Consider the following 15,229-nt stretch of genomic DNA (forward strand, 5'->3'; position numbering starts at 1 on the left):
ATCTAGGTCTTAATTGTAAGCTATACTGAGGAATTTTTTTTTTTAATGTTTTGGCTGTATTTCATTCCAAAAGAAGAGCTGATTTGATGCTTGAGTTACAGCACCAGTCTGTATTAGCTATTAGTGAAACGAAGTACACTCCTGCAGATAAACACCAGATCAAAAAAACCTGTTTCAGTAATCTGATTAACCTGTAGAATACTAAAAAATAAGTTATTTCTACAGAAATCTCTGAAGGGAGCAAAAAAGCTATATGCCTAAATAAACATTTTAAAGGGAAATAACCCAATACCCTCTGAAGGTCAAACAATGTTTGCTATGTTGTAATCCTGTTCACCATTAGGCTGCGGTTGGACCACAACACTATGTTCATTAATTTCGTTTTCTGCATCACTGCTGTCAGTATCTTCATTGTCATCTTCCTCATAGTCTGAAGATTCTGTCATGTTCTGATGTGAGCGGGATTCCGACAAAGCCCCAAATGACTGGGTGCTGACAGAAGCCAAAGGTCTGAGTAAAGGGGTATGTTCTGACACTTCATTTTCTTCTTGACTACTATCTGTGTCAGGTTCTGAATCACCTTGAGAAGGAACAACTTTTTGCTTGCAGACTGGACAGGTTTTTTTGGTTTTAGTTAGCCAAGGATCTACACACTTGCAATGATAAGCATGGGAACATGGAAGGATTCTGAGCTTTTCTCCATCTTCATATTCATCCAAACAAATGGCACATACATCATACTCATCTCCTTTTTTGAATTTATGTATAGGGAGTTTCTTAAGTTGATCTTTACGAAGTCAGTTTCTTCCAGCTCTATGTCTATCCTGGACAAATTTTATGATCTGTACTTACTGTCATTGGATCCCATGCTAATGAGGTCATCAGAATCACCATTGTGAACTATGGCTGCTTTGTATCCTGCTCTCTGTGCATTTAAAACCTTTTCATCAAAATTACAATCAAGTCTTCTAATTAACACAATGAAAGCGCCAGATGAATTGTCTCTTAGTGGTGGAGGCACTATGGGTTCACAGGCACTCTCTGGTTTTGAGTTAATCAAAAAACCCTTTAAACCTTCAGCTGGAAGTCTATAACCAAATCTTGCTGGAAGGTCATCAATGTCTGAGACGCGTTTTCAAAATTATATGCTAAAATGTCCGCTTCTACAGGCGGTAGGTTTAGGAATGCAGAGAGCTGCACAGTCAGGATGGTATAGACTTGCGTGGCCGACAGCATGAGCATCCCGATGGAGAGCAGCAGCTGGCCATAAAGTCACCTGGGAGCCTGACGCCACAACACAGATAGGCTCGCCAGCACGTCGCTGCGGGAGAAGTCCCTATCCCGACATCATGGCTGAATCTCCGCACCGAACCCCACCCTAGCTGTAGTATTTTTATTGATATCTATTATCAGAGTGGGAAAAAAAAAAGTCCTTTTTGATCCAAGTTTGCTGAGTGTTTTTATCATGCATGAATGCTGAATTTTTCAAGTGCTTTTTTCTGCAACAATTATCAACAAAATAGGTATTGAGGTGGTCAATTGGACAGAAAGACTGAAAGTACTAATCAAGCCTTTATTCACTTACTAGGACAGTGAATAATGCAAGAGGTTAATGGAAGCTCTGGCTCCCTGCTATTTTGTTTTTCTTCATAGAATGGCAGGAGAGGGTCAGATGGATGCAGCACAGAAAGGGGTAGCTGTCTCTGAGGAGAGACTTAACAAAAGGCTCTTGTCTCTTCATGGACCATGGGCTGAAGGCGAGGAAAGAAGGAAGGGGTAGGAGTTGGAAGGTACTGAGTTGAAGTAGAGTGCCTCAGCCACGGGCACTGAGAAGGAGGCCTCAAAATAGGTGGTCAGGGCTAGGAATGCCCATATGCCTATGAGGATGCTGATGAGTGGGGTGGGGGAAAACAGTCCTTGACTGCAACTTGCTTCAGAAAATTGCAGTGTAACGTTGTGCACCAAATCTGGTGAGGGGAAAGCAGCTTTCACTCATGAGGCCTGTCAGGCAAAGCTTGGTAATTGCCTATAGTTGGACTCAAGGATTCCACACAGGATTTGGGAATGGAGCCAGACTCCTCAGTCACAGGTTTTTCTCCTTTATTGTCTTGATAAAAACAATGCTTTAAGATCATTCTTCTTTCCTAATATATGCATTTGGAGCTTTAAGTCTCCCTCAAAGCACCACATTGGCTGCATATCCTGTTATTAGCTATGCCTTGCCTTTTTTTTTTTGGTGGTTACTCATGAGTTGACATTATGCATCTTTAAATTTTCCAGTCTGCCTTCAGATAATATTGAACCACTTCACACAGAATCAAAGGAAAGGCTGAAATGAAAACAGGGTTCTGTGATGTATTATTTTAAAGCAAGATATTTTTTGGCTGGCTTGCTGGTCCATGAGATTAGGATAAATTAAACGTAGAGGTACAAAAGTGTGATGTGTTATAACTGATATGAAGATATGAAGGAGGTATTCAGGAAGGCATCAAGTGCCCAACTGAGTTTGGAGAACACACATTTGTAATGGCACTTGTGTGTAAGGCTGTATGGTTTTCTCCAGCAGGTCTCAGCAACCTGAGTAATAAGTGGAGAAATGTGGGTTGGAGTTGAGTAGGACTAATGGGGTAGAAAGAAAAAGCTCAAGTACTGATGGTGAAATTAATTGATTGAAATGACATATCATCTTCCCTAAACTGGATAAGAGAGAAAAGGAATTGATGAGGTAGGTGAAGGAAGGATCAGGAAACAAGGAAATTCCATATTCAGTCTAACATTTCATTTTCATGATAAGTGTGAGATGAGAAAAAAATGTACAAAAACAGAGGGAGAGAGGGAAAAAAAAGAAAGAAGCATGAGAGAAATTTTAGATATAGCAGAATTTAACAATGATATAAAATCTCTATCAGATCCAGTTTGCACCATTCTTCACTGTACTCTTTGCCCTGAGAGGATAGCCTGCATAGAATTATATCATCGATAGATTTCCTTTACCTCAAGCTTCTTTCTAGGTTTGAACATTGAGAGACACTAGCGTGAGATCAGAAGACAAGACAGGTCAAGGTAGTTATTCTTCTTGATGCCTCTTTGCCACGCCGCAGCTCCTGCCAGGATGTTCCTTCTATAAGGCTCCTGTCTACAGATTCTAATATTTATTTCCTTTCTTTGTCCCTTAAGAAGTAGGGTCGTAGCCGTTTCAGGTGCCACATTATTCCCCAAATGCTGCTCACACCTTTGTAGAGCATCTCCTTATTAAATTGACCTTGAACTTTCCAGTTTGAGTGTGCCATCTGTTTCCAGTAGGACCCAGGCTAACACACACGCACACGCATACACAGTAATAGCCCAATGTGATGTCAGATTTCCTTCCTCACTGAAAATCAGTATTTCTCTTGGATTTGTTATACAAGTTCACATGTTCATATATAAGTGGAAAGTATGGCCACCAAAGTGCTATGTCTTGAGTGGACAAACTGTCTGATTTTTATGCCCCACTAATTTTGGTGTCTAAAATCATATTATTAACCACTCTAAAACAAGATAATGAATCCAGAAAAATTTAATCCAACATATTTATTTAAATGCTTAGTATGTACCTGGCACTGACCTGATGAAATGAACATGACTCAATGTGTGTCATGAACACTAGTGCAAGTGATTTGTATGAATTATCACTGTTGATTCTCTCAACGACTCTGTGAAGCACATCCTGTTTCAAATGAGTAAGCTTAGGAAATTTGAGGTTTATCTAAGTTACCTTAGAAAATGTTCCCAAAGTTACCCAAAGCTATTAAATGAGAAAACTGGATCTGCAGTCAGAGAGTTTGATTCCAAACAGTCTACATGATTAACACCTTCACTATCTTGCACTTCTACCTTCTTAGAAATTACTGTTTAGAAGGGTGGCAGATATTATTATACCAACAATTATATCAGTTATACCAATAATTAATTTGGTGATAAAGATATTAATACAAGTGAACTATATAGGTGCTCAGCAATTAATTAGCAGGAAGACCTAGTGTTTATATAATGATGATCGTTAAGCTAAAAACTGAAGACTTTGTATGAGTTAAGCAGGTGAAGAGGGAGTGGAAGTGTATTTCTAACAGAGAAAATGAAATGTACGAAAGCCTAGAGTAGGAAAGAAGTTGGGATATTTGAAGAAAAGATAGAATGACACTGGCCAAATTATAGTTTATCTAAACACCTAGAAAAGAGTGGGGGAAAGAGGCCACAGAATATATCCATTTAGATAGAGATGGTTGTATATGGGTTCAACATTACAAATAGTGGAAATCTTTAGCAATTACGGATGGCATGAGATAGCAGGATGGGTTTAGGATTAAGATTCCCCAAATGGGAAGTTTCATCAACAACACTAAGTGAACAGATACATGAATTGTTTTGCTAAGGCTGCCGTAAAATAGTACCACCACAACAGAAATACATTATTTCACAGTTCTGGAGTCTGGAAGTCTGAGATCAACGTGCTGCCAGATTGGTTCCTTCTGAGGACTATGGGAAGGAATCTGTTCCATGCCTCCTCTAGCTTCTGGTGCTTTGTTGGCAATATTTGGCTTATAGATGCCTCCCCCCCCCCCAATATCTGCCTTCATCTTCATATGGCGTTCATCCCCTGTGCATATCTGTGTCCACATTTCTCCTTTTTATAAGGATATCTGTCATGTTAGATTAGGGGCCAACCCTACTACAGTATTACTTTATCTTAACTAATTACATTCCAATGACCCTATTTCCAAATAAGGTCACATTCTCAGGTACTAGGGGTTAGGACTTCAACATATGAATTTTGGGGGGGACACAATTCAATCCATAACAATACTCAATAAATAAACTGTTGCATTATTTGCCAAGCACCTCAGGTGGACCCCAACTCTGAGACTTAATACATTTATCTTATTATAAAACACTGACAAGAAACTGGTTAGGTATACTTTGCTAATCATAAGGACTAATTTTATTTTCTGTACTCCTGATAGCAATTTATGGAGGTTGACTAGAAGTACCTCGTGAATGAATCCAAAAGACTACCTTCAAAGTTCAGAGCACAAAAGGTGGAGTGTTAAATTCCAAGCGTAGGCATTTGTCTGATGGATGAGTTCTTTGATCCTTTTCTCCCTTTCTCTTAAGAGGATTTAGGGTGAAGAACTGAGTATATATAAGTGCAATCTCTTTTTCACGCTCCTCCTCTCCAGTTCTTCCATTTCACTTCCTATTTCTTTGTATAAAAGACTTTGGAGAGCCCAAGAGCATAGCAGGCCTTTTTTGTGTATGTTTCAAATCAAAGAGATATCCAGTCAGCAAAAATCAAAGATCACAAGTAGCAAATCTGTCAGGTCTGAGATGTAACCCTGTGTCTTTTTTTCCAAAACAGACAATTGACCTTCTCAATAAGTCATAACTTATGTACTATATACAGAGGTATCAAGGGGTTTTGAAAGCACAGCATGTTTAATACAAAAATGTGTATTCTGCTATCTATAAGTAACAGAAAATAAGAGAATAAGTGTGACTGAGTCCACTTTAGTCTAATTTTTATGCTAATAATAATGTATCCTAAAGAGCACAGATTGCTTTTCCCTTAGTAGGTGGAAAGATATAGAAACAGATATAATGAAAGCTAGATAACATAAAATATGATTTTTTTTTTACTACTTATTCATTTCTTTTGTTCTTGAAAATGTGTTGAATTCACTACATAAGTGAGAAAAAGTCATAAGAAAGAAGGGCACCCCAAGCTTGAAGAAATAGCAGAACATGGAAATAAGTCTGAGGTGAGAACCATGAAATAAGATTCAGATCAGGGAAGAGAACAATTCTAACTAAAATACACTCTGAAGAATAAATGTAAGAATAAAGGCAATTTTAATCTGTCATCCTATTTGAAGCTTAAGTCCACATTAAATCTCCTACTACTGGAAAAAAGGAGGTGGTAAGAAAATACAAAGGAAGAGATTATTGGAAACTGCATAAATTAGTTGAGGAGGACTCATGCATAGGAGCTTTCCAAAGTTTCAAACACATATTCTGTATGTATGTGAGTATTTGTTTGTATAACTCATATTTTGTCAAGTTCAAGACAATTGTGACTTGCAGGATTGCTGAGGGTCTGAGAGGGAGAAAATGTATCTAAGAACAACTACCATAACAGTTGACATATAGTAGAGGATTAAAATTAGAAGTCAGTTTCTGGTGTTGGTTTCATTAGTACTGGCAGCAAAAGTTTTCACTTTGATTAAATAATTTTCTCTTTTATATTCAAAAGCTGGAAAAACATAACCTACAAAATAACATTAAAGGAGAAAAAGTAGGATGATAGAGCAGCTTGCTCCCAAGAAATCCTTAAATCTCAAAAAAGAGAATGATTGTTGTTTTTTGTTGCTGTTGCTGGTGTGTGTGTGTGTTTTAGGAAAACAGCTGTATATATCAGCAGGGGATGGTTAGGTTGGGCAGAGGCCATGAGAGAATAAGTGATATGAGAGCATTTTACTTTTATTGTCTGGAACTTTTTTCTCTGGGATGGAGCTTCAAAAATGGAACCCTCTCCCCTCAAGGTTTTCTCCTCATAGATATTTTTGAAAAAAATCTCTATTTTAAGGATTTTTTTCCACGATGGGTTAAAATAACTACATAAATTATTTTATGTAGTTAAAAGGCTCCAGATAGGTGACAGGGAGATTGAAGAAGGAGGATGATATGGTCCAGAAAATCTATTTCCAAGAAAACCCAGCCCCTGAAAAATCACGTGAAGTGTTTGACCATAGAGCAAGGTGTTTTAGATTCCTTTTTATTTTCAGCATCTTTAGGGGAAAATATGGATAGGTAAGCACCTAATGAGGCATTAACTAAACTGGGGTGGAAGGAGGGGAGATGCATAAGAAAGGAAATGTAATCATTATGGTATGTATCTCAATTGTGAATAATACTATGAATTATTATGTATTTCATAATAATGAAAATATATAATACAATTTGCCCCCAAATTTTGATATGAATACATTGGAAGAATACCTTTAAGGTGGAAGGAGCTTTTTAAGAATGCTAAACCCTCATTTTACTGATTAGGAAGGCAGTAGGTAACATGTGTAACTGAAAAATAAATACATTGTATTATAAGTGTGTAATTTAAACATACAGTGCAAATACCTCCCAAAATAGTTAGAAATGTGTTTCTCTCTGTGAGTGAGCAAAGGAGATTGGAGGATGGAAGGTGGGGACTGCTGACTTATACAATGAATCTAAACAATAAAAACATATTTTTAAATCAAGAAAGAAAGAGATGATGAATATAATTTTTAAAAGCTGTCTAGTTTTTCAGGAATTCTCTGGTGGTCCAGTGGTTAGGACTTGGCACTTTCACTGCCAGCGCCTGGGTTCGATCCCTGGTCAGGGAACTAAATCCCACACGTCATATGGTGCAGCCAAAAAAAAAAAAAATTGTCTAGTATTTTATCATAAACTTAGAATAATGTTTGGACACTGTGACTAAATTAAAAAATAAATTGTTTCAAAGATAAAACCTCTACTTGTCTGTATCTTAAATAAAACAGCGGGAAGAAAGACAAAGAATGTGAAAGAATAAAGACCAGGTTGCATTTGTGCGTATGAATACGATATAGCACTTACTTTTGACAGCACATACGTAGCTAAAAATGCATACATACATCTAAACGCTAAGCATTTCTACTGCCATATATATGCAACACATTCACATCAAAGTTAATTAATGTGTTATCATTCTAAAAATAAATACCAGATTTTACCTTATGTGTTTCCCATGTCCAGGCTTCAAGACCTTATTGTGCCATTTATTCCTTTAAGCAATTGCTACTCAGAGGAATATTCAGTTTGGTTTGGCAATTAACAGCATAAAGAGCTTAAGTGGCATTTGTTGAGAACTTTTTAGCCTTGGACAGAAGCCTTCTCATAGAGCAAATTTTCTTAGATATTCTTCAGAGAAATAATACCAAAAGGTGCTCCTTCAAAAGAGTAGCTCTAAGACAAATTATTTTGGAAACAACATATTACACTTTCATTTTGGATTTTGACCAGTATAGCCTTAATGTTTTCCTCAGTTTGACTACACATTAGATAGGTTTATTCCTGAATCTAGTCTCCTTTTTCTTAGAACAATGGCAGTTAGAAATATGATTGCTGACCTAACAACATGATTATCTTCGATATCATCCAAAAAAAAAAAAAAAAACTGGTCAAATTCTAGGAATCTTCAGTTCCCTTTTTCTTAGAACAATTACTATAGAAAACTTGCAATTGTAAGTTCTTTCTCTGTCCCTTTGAGATGTAAATCTTCCCTCAGTCTCTTACCAGTTTTACAAACCAGGAAGGCCTCTCTCAAGCATCTGGGAGCCATTCCTGTGAAATGTACTCATCAGGAAAGATAAAGTGCCCGTCTCCCTGTCTCTGGGGCAGGTATCACTAGCAAATACAGATGCCCTGCACAGTCACCACCCTTCCATCTAAAGTCATCTAGTACTTTTCCACTAGCTCACCTCACGGCTTAAAAACTCCTAACTTTTGTTTCAATAGAGAGGAGTTCAATCTCTCTCCCCTATTTCAATAGTCTTGAATAGTTTTCCCTGCCTGTTTAACGCCACCTGTTGCAGTATTTCTTTGGCAATATTTATAAAATACATTTTATATTAAATGTTTTCAGGAATACTGCAGAAAAGAAACCAGCCTACCTGAGGTTCCTAACCGAATGTTCCCAATTCATAGCACAATGAAAACTTTTATTTGTTAATACAGATTCCATTATACCAGTAGTTTTCTTCAAAGCATGGTTCAAAAACGAGCAATATCAGCACCAAATGGGAACTTGTTAGAAATAAAGTTTTCAGGCCCCACCCAGACCTTTTGAATCAGACAGTTTGGGGGTGGGGCTCAGCAACCTGTGGGTTACCAAGTCTACCAGGTAATTCTGATGCATGCACGCTAAACCACACTTTTTATCACATGTGTTGGGAAATTCAATCCTAGGTAACAGCAATAAAGAAACAAAGGCCAGCTAAGAAAGAGCATTACTCTATTTATTTATTTATTGCATTTTAATAATTGAAATTAAGACTCAGACAAATTTCTGTCCTAAAATTTAGAATGCAGAGCAAACAAATATATTTATATTTTATTTATGACTAAAGGCTTTTTAGGTTTCCGTGTTAGCTGTCCTCTCTGCCATGCACCTTTCTTTCCTGCTCCACACAATATATAAATACGTTATTATTTGTCATTATTCTAGAACTAATATAAAAGTTTTATGATCAAGAATCTGGAGGTTTATTTGCACTCATTACTGTTAATTCTGGGAAGTCTTTCTCTTGTCATATTTTTTGACATCCCATGAAAATACAAAGCATTTCTCCAGCACCTAATGTCTTCTTTCTTCTTTAAAACTTCATAGAAATTTCTGTTTGAAAACATATATTTTAAATGTCTAGCTTAGCTTATACCATTGTTTATCTTTGTATGTCTACATATATATATTTCCCTGTCAGATTCAATGTAATTAATTTTTATGAATTCTGAATTGCCTGTATTTTTCAATACCCTTCATTTGCTACCAGTCAACTTAAGACTCATAGAATTTGAACAGTTTTTTTGTTTTTTTTTTTTTTCAGGATGATATTGAAGATACTCATGTTGTTAGGTGAGCAATCATATTTCTAACTGCCATTACTAAACCAAATATTGTTTCTTGTGATTAATGTATTTCCTTCCAGTTGCATATATAAATTGCATGTTACATTCAGAAGTAGTACAGAGTCTGCAGAGAAAGCAGAACTCTGAATTAGAGGCGATAGTCCTTACAGAAGGCTCATGTGACTTATTTTTTGGGTTTTTTAGCTGTGGAGAAATGGCACTAACTACCCATATTATACAAGGCTGATTTTCTCCCTCCCTTACAAACAAGATCCATTCCCCACCCACATTTTTACCTTAGGTCTTTAGACAATATCTTTAACACTGAAGCTGGAAAAGCTAGGATTGAGAGTGGGAATCTGTAATGCCTACATACCAACGTGTACTTAATAATCACAGTCATGCAGAGAGATAAAGTTCACCTTTTATAATAACATTTGTGAATTTTTACATGTACATAAGTGTAATAAGCCTAGCAATTCCTCCAGGTATGCATAGTAAATCTTCAAGCAAAGACAGGTATAGTGTGTATTTCCTTGCATTTACATTAATTAATATTTGTCACTTTTTTCATTGTCCCATCATGAATCTGTTGGAACCTACAGACTTTTCAGTTGGTTTTGTTAGAGCATTTTCTTTTGTTACCAATTTGTCACCACATTATAGATGAGAATGACGCCAAATATAACTATCCCTGAATGAAATTTGAATTTTTTAGCCCATTGGGAAGGACTGTTGGTTGAAAAATCTACTCGTTTCCATTTTCCCAGAAAAATTAATGAGAGGAAATGAATTCAAGTGCTCATTTTTTTTTTCTGGATTCTTCTCCTAGAAAATGTTTAGTCAACAAGCAAACTATTTGTCACAGATTGCTTAGGGTAAATTTTGCTCTGAGACAGAGAATTGTCTACATGAGAGCCATTAGAATTCTTGACAGACATGGACTCTGTCTGGAGGAACATCTCTGAACTTGGAAGCTGAAGATCCTGTTAATAAATATAAATCTACTTCATATTTTTGTAAATATATCTTCTCTGCTTTTCCATTTTCCTTTGTGTTTTGAAGGTGTTCTGTGCACTGATTTAAAAACTATTGGGGACCCCACTGAGGTTAATGAATAGGTGGAACCAAATATGTTGATGTCACGAAGACACTGATTGGCAGTGATTGTGCTGGCAAAACACTTTCCTCTGTTCTCTAAATTCTCTATAATACCATTTTCTGTTCTATTAGTCACATAACTGTGTGGAGGAAAAACCTTTTCAGTTTCTAACTGTACTTGTTGTTTACTGTAAATTACTCTTATGAAAATATTCCCATGTATTTGCCTGTGCAAGTGTGCATGTAATTGCATTTTGGCAAGAGGGCAAAAATACATCCACTTTGAAAATGAAGTCTAAGGGGTGCTTGTACAAACAATGACATTTTTAGGTTGACTCTTGGTTGAAATTTCTTTTGTATTCCTAAAACTGACAAGCTGACAGTCTCATCATCTTAGCTTCTCCAGCCACAAGATAGGTACAAAGCTGATGCTTCTAGGTTTTTCCTGACATTGAACCTTTCTCGAACATGCCACATTTAAGGATAAAGGGAATTCTCTTGTAAACTCTCATATCTTGCTGAGGGCATGCATATGTACCTCTCAAAGCCCATCACCAAGTCATATGCAAATATATTCCAAAAGGTGCCATTGCTGTCATAACAGGGAGGTGAACTGGAGGTGTTCCCAGAATAATGGTAGAAAGCTGAGCTGAAGGACTGCTGTCTGCTTCTACTTATGAATAACCTATCAAAGGTGGCACCCCAGGCAATCAGCTCACTCATGAGCAGATGATAGCTGTCTGGAGTTTCATGTCATAATTACTGAAAAGGAAAATTTCTGAAGTAAAATAATAGGTTTGATAAATACACAGTCACCACAAGACTACAGAAAAATTATCTTTTTATAACTACAGTATCAAAAATAGGCTATACATGTTCCTTCTCAGAATAAGAAGTACTATTATGAGAGTGCTAGAGCTTTGTATAATCTTTGTTTTCCCAGGTAGAGATCATAGGAATTTTACAGGTTTAAGCAAAGTGATCTGGCAATAATAAATGGAAATATGAGTTTATAAGCTCAGCTGTCTTGCCAAGCTGGACTGTCTGCCCATCTCTGGACTATTATTTGTGTAAGAAATAAACTATCTTATTTAAACTACAAAAAAAAAAAAAATGGAAAGAGTAGTGAAAGGAGAAAAATAGGAAAACTAATGGTGTTTCTCTTTTTCTTTTTTTTTTTTTTGATTTTTTGAATTTTATTTTATTTATTTTTTATACAGCAGATTCTTATTAGTTATCTATTTTATACATATTAGTGTATATATGTTAACCCCAATCTCCCAGTTCATCCCACCACCACCCCGCCTCTGGCCACTTTCCCCCCTTGGTGTCCATACGTTTATTCTCTATATCTATGTCTCTATTTCTGCCTTGCAAACTGGTTTATCTGTACCATTTTTCTAGATTCCACATATATGCGTTAATATACGATATTTGTTTTTCTCTTTCTGACTTACTTCACTCTGTATGACAGTCTCCACATCCATCTGCATCTCTACAAATGACCCGGTTTCTTTCCTTTCTATGGCTGAGTAATATTCCACTGTATATATGTACCACATCTTCTTTATCTGTTCATCTGTCAATGGACATTTAGGTTGCTTCCATGTCCTGGCTATTGTAAATAGTGCTGCAATGAACATTGGGGTGCCTGTGTCTTTTTGAATTATGGTTTTCTCTGGGTACATGCCCAGTAATGGGATTGCTGTGTCATATGGTAGTTCTATTTTTAGTTTTTAAGGAACCTCCATACTGTTTTCCATAGTGGCTGTATCAATTTACATTCCCACCAACAGTGCAAGAGGGTTCCCTTTTCTCCACCCCCTCTCCAGCATTTGTTGTTTGTAGATTTTCTGATGATGCCCATTCTAAACAGTGTGAGGTGATACCTCATTGTAGTTTTGATTTGCATTTCTCTAATAATTAGTGATGTTGAGCAGCTTTTCATGTGCCTCTTGGCCATCTGTATGTCTTCTTTGTAGAAATGTCTACTTAGGTCTTCTGCCCATTTTTTGATTGAGTTGTTTGTTTTTTTTTAATATTGAGCTGCATGAGCTGTTTATATATTTTGGAGATTAATCGTTTGTCCGTTGATTTTTTGCAAATATTTTCTCCCATTCTGAGGGTTGTCTTTTTGTCTTTTTTATGGTTCCTTTGCTGTGCAAAAGCTTTTAAGTTTCATTAGGCCCCATTTGTTTATTTTTGTTTTTATTTCCATTACTCTAAGAGGTGGGTCAAAAAGATCTTGCTGTGATTTATGTCAAAGAGTGTTCTTCCTATATTTTCCTCTAATAAGAGTTTTATAGTATCCAGTCTTACATTTAGGTCTTTAATCCATTTTGAGTTTATTTTTGTGTATGGTGTTAGGGAGTGTTCATTCTTTTCCATGCAGCTGTCCATTTTTCCCAGCACCACTTATTGAAGAGGCTGTCTTTTCTCCATTGTATATTCTTGCCTCCTTTATCAAAAATAAGGTGACCATATGTGCGTGGGTTTATCTCTGGGCTTTCTATCCTGTTCCATTGATCTATATTTCTGCTTTTGTGCCAGTACAATATTGTCTTGATTACTGCCGCTTTGTAGTATAGTCTGAAGTCAGGGAGTCTGATTCCTCCAGCTCCGTTTTTCTTTCTCAACACTACTTTGGCTATTCGGGGTCTTTTGTGTCTGCATAGAAATTTAAAGATTTTTTGTTCTAGTTCTGTAAAAAATGCCACTGGTAATTTGATAGGGATTGCATTGAACCTGTAGATTGCTTTGGGTAGTATAGGCATTTTCACAATATTGATTTTTCCAATCCAAGAACATGGTATATCTCTCCATCTGTTTGTGTTATCTTTGATTTCTTTCATCAGTGTCTTATAGTTTTCTAAGTACAGGTCTTTTACCTCCTTAGATAGATTTATTCCTAGGTATTTTATTCTTTTTGTTGCAATGGCTAATGGGATTGTTTCCTTAATTTCTCTTTCTGATCTTTCATTGTTAGTGTATAGGAATGCAAGGGATTTCTGTGCATTAAGTTTGTATTGTGCAACTTTACCAAATTCATTGATTAGCTCTAGTATTTTTCTGGTGGCATCTTTATTTATTTATTTATTTATTTATATTTTTGGCTGTGTTGGGTCTTCATTGCTGTCCACGGGCTTTCTCTAGTTGGGGTGAGCGGGGGCCACTCTTTGTTGTGGTGCGCAGGTTTCTCATTGTGGTGGCTTCTTTTGTAGTGGAGCACGGGCTCCAGGCATACAGGTTTCAGTAGTTGTGGCATGCAGGCTCAGCAGCTGTGGCGAATGGGCTTAGTTACTCCACAGCCTGTGGTATCCTCCCGGACCAGGGCTTGAACCCATGTCCCCTGCAGAGGCAGGCAGATTCTTAACCACTGTGCCACCAGGGAAGCCCTGGTGGCATCTTTAGGATTATCTATGTATAGTCTCATGTCATCTGCAAACAGTGACAGTTTTACTTCTTCTTTTCCAGTTTGTATTCCTTTTATTTCTTTCTCTTCTCTGATTGCCATGTCTAGGACTTCCAAGACTATGTTGAATAATAGTGGCGAGAGTGGACATCCTTGTCTTTTTCCTGATCTTAGAGGAAATGCTTTCAGTTTTTCAGCATTGAGAGGATTGTTTGCTGTGGGTTTGACATATATGGACTTTATTATGTTGAGGTAAGTTCCCTCTGTGCCCATTTTCTGGAGAGTTTTTATCATAAATGGGTGTTGAATTTTGTCAAAAGCTTTTCTGCATCTATGGAGATGATCATATAGTTTTTATTCTTCTGTTTATTAATATGGTGTATCACATTGATTGATATGCATATATTGAAGAATCCTCGCATCCCTGGGACAATCCCACTTGATCATGGTGTATGATCCTTTTAATGTGTTGTTGGATTCTGATGCTAGTATTTGATGAGGATTTTTGCATCTTTATTCATCAGTGACATTGGTCTGTAATTTTCTTCTTTTGTAGTATCTCTGTCTAGTTTTGGTATCAGGTTAATGGTGGCCTCATAGAATGAGTTTGGCAGTGCTCCTTCCTCTACAATTTTTTGGAAGAGTTTGAGAAGGATGTGTGTTAGCTCTTCTCTAAATGTTTAATAGAATTCACCTGTGAAGCCATCTGGTCCTGAACTTTTGTTTGTTGGAAGATATTTAATCACAGTTCCAATTTCATTACTTATGATTGGTCTGTTCATATTTTCTATTTCTTCCTGGTTCACCCTTGGAAGCTTATACCTTCTTAAGAATTTGTCCATTTCTTCCAGGTTGTCCACTTTATTGGCATAGAGTTGCTTGTAGTAGTCTCTTATGATGCCTTGTATTTCTGCGGTGTCCATTGTATCTTCTCCTTTTTCATTTCTAATTTTATTGATTTGAGTCTTCACCCTCTTTTTCTTGATGAGTCTGACTAAAGGTTTATCAATTTTGTTTATCTTTTCAAAGAACCAG

The 15,229-nt window shown here is 36.7% G+C and overlaps 1 pseudogene; it reads right to left on the minus strand.

Moving 5' to 3' along the window:
* Positions 1 to 302: 302 nt before the first annotated feature.
* On the minus strand, positions 303 to 1,242 carry LOC137767149 (E3 ubiquitin-protein ligase RNF13-like; annotated as a pseudogene).
* Between the last annotated feature and the right edge of the window lie 13,987 nt (positions 1,243 to 15,229).

The sequence above is a fragment of the Eschrichtius robustus genome, chromosome 7 (assembly GCF_028021215.1).
Source record: "Eschrichtius robustus isolate mEscRob2 chromosome 7, mEscRob2.pri, whole genome shotgun sequence".
NCBI classification, from domain to species: domain Eukaryota; kingdom Metazoa; phylum Chordata; class Mammalia; order Artiodactyla; family Eschrichtiidae; genus Eschrichtius; species Eschrichtius robustus.